This window comes from Crinia signifera, chromosome 6 (assembly GCF_055691185.1).
Source record: "Crinia signifera chromosome 6, ASM5569118v1, whole genome shotgun sequence".
NCBI classification, from domain to species: domain Eukaryota; kingdom Metazoa; phylum Chordata; class Amphibia; order Anura; family Myobatrachidae; genus Crinia; species Crinia signifera.
The window spans coordinates 123976910-123981909 of record NC_139222.1 but is presented as its reverse complement, the minus strand read 5'-3'; the positions used below and the strand labels follow the sequence as shown (position 1 = coordinate 123981909).

Below are 5000 nucleotides of genomic sequence, written 5' to 3'. Positions count from 1 at the left end.
CTTGTATTGCCAGCATTGTGCCCGTATTGCCAGCATTGTGCCCGTATTGCCAGCATTGTCCTTGTATTGGCAGCATTGTGCCCATATTGCCAGCATTGTCCTTGTATTGCCAGCATTGTGCCCGTATTGCCAGCATTGTGCCCGTATTGCCAGCATTGTGCCCATATTGCCAGCATTGTGCCCATATTGCCAGCATTGTGCCCATATTGCCAGCATTGTGCCCATATTGCCAGCATTGTGCCCATATTGCCAGCATTGTCCTTGTATTGCCAGCATTGTCCCCGTATTGCCAGCATTGTGCCCGTATTACCAGCATTGTCCCCGTATTGCCAGCATTGTCATTGTATTGGCAGCATTGTGCCCGTATGGGCAGCATTGTGCCCGTATTGCCAGCATTGTCATTGTATTTGCAGCATTGTCCCCGTATTGACAGCATTGTCCCCGTATTGGCAGCATTGTCCTTGTATTGGCAGCATTGTCCTTGTATTGCCAGCATTGTCCTTGTATTGCCAGCATTGTCCTTGTATTGCCAGCATTGTGCCTGTATTGGCAGCATTGTGCCCATATTGCCAGCATTGTACACATATTGCCAGCCTTTTGTCCTTGTATTGGCAGCATTGTCCTTGTATTGCCAGCATTGTCCTTGTATTGCCAGCATTGTCCTTGTATTGCCAGCAGTGTCCCCGTATTGCCAGCATTGTGCCCATATTGCCAGCATTGTGCCCGTATTGCCAGCATTGTCCTTGTATTTCCAGCATTGTCCTTGTATTTCCAGCATTGTGCCTGTATTGCCAGCATTGTGCCCGTATTGCCAGCATTGTCCTTGTATTGCCAGCATTGTGCCCATATTGCCAGCATTGTCCTTGTATTGCCAGCATTGTCCTTGTATTGGCAGCATTGTCCTTGTATTGGCAGCATTGTCCTTGTATTGGCAGCATTGTCCTTGTATTGGCAGCATTGTCCTTGTATTGCCAGCATTGTCCCCGTATTGCCAGCATTGTGCCCGTATTACCAGCATTGTCCTTGTATTTCCAGCATTGTGCCCGTATTACCAGCATTTTCCTTGTATTGCCAGCATTGTCCCCGTATTGCCAGCATTGTCCCCGTATTGCCAGCATTGTCCCCGTATTGCCAGCATTGTCCCCGTATTGCCAGCATTGTCATTGTATTGGCAGCATTGTGCCCGTATTGCCAGCATTGTCATTGTATTGGCAGCATTGTCCCCGTATTGGCAGCATTGTCCCCGTATTGGCAGCATTGTCCCCGTATTGCCAGCATTGCCCCTGTATTGCCAGCATTGTGCCCGTATTGGCATCATTTTTTGGACCTCGACCAAAATTATTTCAAACTTCCGGACTCCATCAAAAATTACTTGCCTACCCCTGGTCTAGGGGTATGATTCTCGCTTTCGGTGCGAGAGGTCCCAGGTTCAAATCCTGGACGAGCCCAGCATTTAGCTGCCTTTTAGAGCCCATGATTGATGTTAAATGCTTGATTTCAAAGCATCAATTGAATTTTGCTCTTGCCATTTTACACAATTAGTTTGTAATTACTTAGGAGTATGTAGTATATTTTCAACCATATGGTGGTACTTTGGGTAAAAAAAACACATTCCCCATTATCTCAGTAACATAATACAACAATATACATCAAATATTTTATCCAGCTCTTTTAATTATTACATAAATAATATGAGTTTCACTTAAAAAAAAAAAATTATTCTGACGTGAGAAGTTTTCAGGGGTGGCTCGTTGGTCTAGGGGTATGATTCTCGCTTAGGGTGCGAGAGGTCCCGGGTTCAAATCCCGGATGAGCCCAGCATTTAGCTGCCTTTTAGAGCCCATGATTGATGTTAAATGCTTGATTTCAAAGCATCAAATGAATTTTGCTCTTGCCATTTTACACAATTAGTTTGTAATTACTTAGGAGTATGTAGTACATTTTCAACCATATGGTGGTACTTTGGGTAAAAAAAACACATTCCCCATTATCTCAGTAACATAATACAACAATATACATCAAATATTTTATCCAGCTCTTTTAATTATTACATAAATAATATGAGTTTCACTTAAAAAAAAAAATTATTCTGACGTGAGAAGTTTTCAGTGGTGGCTCGTTGGTCTAGGGGTATGATTCTCGCTTAGGGTGCGAGAGGTCCCGGGTTCAAATCCCGGACGAGCCCAGCATTTAGCTGCCTTTTAGAGCCCATGATTGATGTTAAATGCTTGATTTCAAAGCATCAATTGAATTTTGCTCTTGCCATTTTACACAATTAGTTTGTAATTACTTATGAGTATTTAGGACATTTTCAACCATATGGTGGTACTTTGGGTAAAAAAACACATTCCCCATTATCTCAGTAACATAACACAACAAAATACATCAACTATTTTATCCAGCTCTTTCAATTATTACATAAATAATATGAGTTTCACTTTAAAAAAAAATTATTCTGACGTGAGAAGTTTTCATGGGTGGCTCGTTGGTCTAGGGGTATGATTCTCGCTTTGGGTGCGAGAGGTCCCGGGTTCAAATCCCGGACGAGCCCAGCATTTAGCTGCCTTTTAGAGCCCATGATTGATTTCAAAGCCTCAATTGAATTTTGCTCTTGCCATTTTACACAATTAGTTTGTAATTACTTAGGAGTATGTAGTACATTTTCAACCATATGGGGGTACTTTGGGTAAAAAAAACACATTCCCCATTATCTCAGTAACATAATACAACAAAATACATCAACTATTTTATCCAGCTCTTTCAATTATTACATAAATAATATGAGTTTCACTTTAAAAAAAAATTATTCTGACGTGAGAAGTTTTCAGTGGTGGCTCGTTGGTCTAGGGGTATGATTCTCGCTTAGGGTGTGAGAGGTCCCGGGTTCAAATCCCGGACGAGCCCAGCATTTAGCTGCCTTTTAGAGCCCATGATTGATGTTAAATGCTTGATTTCAAAGCATCAATTGAATTTTGCTCTTGCCATTTTACACAATTAGTTTGTAATTACTTATGAGTATTTAGGACATTTTCAACCATATGGTGGTACTTTGGGTAAAAAAACACATTCCCCATTATCTCAGTAACATAACACAACAAAATACATCAACTATTTTATCCAGCTCTTTCAATTATTACATAAATAATATGAGTTTCACTTTAAAAAAAAATTATTCTGACGTGAGAAGTTTTCAGGGGTGGCTCGTTGGTCTAGGGGTATGATTCTCGCTTTGGGTGCGAGAGGTCCCGGGTTCAAATCCCGGATGAGCCCAGCATTTAGCTGCCTTTTAGAGCCCATGATTGATGTTAAATGCTTGATTTCAAAGCATCAATTGAATTTTGCTCTTGCCATTTTACACAATTAGTTTGTAATTACTTAGGAGTATTTAGGACATTTTCAACCATATGGTGGTACTTTGGGTAAAAAAACACATTCCCCATTATCTCAGTAACATAACACAACAATATTCATTAAATATTTTATCCAGCTCTTTCAATTATTACATAAATAATATGAGTTTCACTTTAAAAAAAAAATATTCTGACGTGAGAAGTTTTCAGGGGTGGCTCGTTGGTCTAGGGGTATGATTCTCGCTTTGGGTGCGAGAGGTCCCGGGTTCAAATCCCGGACGAGCCCAGCATTTAGCTGCCTTTTAGAGCCCATGATTGATTTCAAAGCCTCAATTGAATTTTGCTCTTGCCATTTTACACAATTAGTTTGTAATTACTTAGGAGTATGTAGTACATTTTCAACCATATGGTGGTACTTTGGGTAAAAAAAACACATTCCCCATTATCTCAGTAACATAATACAACAAAATACATCAACTATTTTATCCAGCTCTTTCAATTATTACATAAATAATATGAGTTTCACTTTAAAAAAAAATTATTCTGACGTGAGAAGTTTTCAGTGGTGGCTCGTTGGTCTAGGGGTATGATTCTCGCTTAGGGTGCGAGAGGTCCCGGGTTCAAATCCCGGACGAGCCCAGCATTTAGCTGCCTTTTAGAGCCCATGATTGATGTTAAATGCTTGATTTCAAAGCATCAATTGAATTTTGCTCTTGCCATTTTACACAATTAGTTTGTAATTACTTATGAGTATTTAGGACATTTTCAACCATATGGTGGTACTTTGGGTAAAAAAACACATTCCCCATTATCTCAGTAACATAACACAACAAAATACATCAACTATTTTATCCAGCTCTTTCAATTATTACATAAATAATATGAGTTTCACTTTAAAAAAAAATTATTCTGACGTGAGAAGTTTTCAGGGGTGGCTCGTTGGTCTAGGGGTATGATTCTCGCTTAGGGTGCGAGAGGTCCCGGGTTCAAATCCCGGATGAGCCTAGCATTTAGCTGCCTTTTAGAGCCCATGATTGATGTTAAATGCTTGATTTCAAAGCATCAATTGAATTTTGCTCTTGCCATTTTACACAATTAGTTTGTAATTACTTATGAGTATTTAGGACATTTTCAACCATATGGTGGTACTTTGGGTAAAAAAACACATTCCCCATTATCTCAGTAACATAACACAACAATATTCATTAAATATTTTATCCAGCTCTTTCAATTATTACATAAATAATATTAATTTCACTTTAAAAAAAAATTATTCTGACGTGAGAAGTTTTCAGGGGTGGCTCGTTGGTCTAGGGGTATGATTCTCGCTTTGGGTGCGAGAGGTCCCGGGTTCAAATCCCGGACGAGCCCAGCATTTAGCTGCCTTTTAGAGCCCATGATTGATGTTAAATGCTTGATTTCAAAGCATCAAATGAATTTTGCTCTTGCCATTTTACACAATTAGTTTGTAATTACTTAGGAGTATGTAGTACATTTTCAACCATATGGTGGTACTTTGGGTAAAAAAAACACATTCCCCATTATCTCAGTAACATAATACAACAATATACATCAAATATTTTATCCAGCTCTTTTAATTATTACATAAATAATATGAGTTTCACTTAAAAAAAAAAAATTATTCTGACG

The 5000-nt window shown here is 39.2% G+C and overlaps 6 non-coding genes across 6 annotated transcripts; all 6 read left to right on the top strand.

Moving 5' to 3' along the window:
* Positions 1-1745: 1745 nt before the first annotated feature.
* Positions 1746-1817, top strand: TRNAP-AGG (transfer RNA proline (anticodon AGG)). The gene has a single exon. It is a non-coding gene; the product is annotated as a tRNA-Pro (tRNA).
* A 296-nt stretch (positions 1818-2113) lies between these two features.
* Positions 2114-2185, top strand: TRNAP-AGG (transfer RNA proline (anticodon AGG)). Its single transcript has one exon. It is a non-coding gene; the product is annotated as a tRNA-Pro (tRNA).
* Positions 2186-2832: 647 nt separating this feature from the next.
* Positions 2833-2904, top strand: TRNAP-AGG (transfer RNA proline (anticodon AGG)). Its single transcript has one exon. It is a non-coding gene; the product is annotated as a tRNA-Pro (tRNA).
* Positions 2905-3917: 1013 nt separating this feature from the next.
* TRNAP-AGG (transfer RNA proline (anticodon AGG)) lies at positions 3918-3989 on the top strand. Its single transcript has one exon. It is a non-coding gene; the product is annotated as a tRNA-Pro (tRNA).
* Positions 3990-4283: 294 nt separating this feature from the next.
* On the top strand, positions 4284-4355 carry TRNAP-AGG (transfer RNA proline (anticodon AGG)). Its single transcript has one exon. It is a non-coding gene; the product is annotated as a tRNA-Pro (tRNA).
* Positions 4356-4649: 294 nt separating this feature from the next.
* TRNAP-UGG (transfer RNA proline (anticodon UGG)) lies at positions 4650-4721 on the top strand. Its single transcript has one exon. It is a non-coding gene; the product is annotated as a tRNA-Pro (tRNA).
* Positions 4722-5000: the final 279 nt, after the last annotated feature.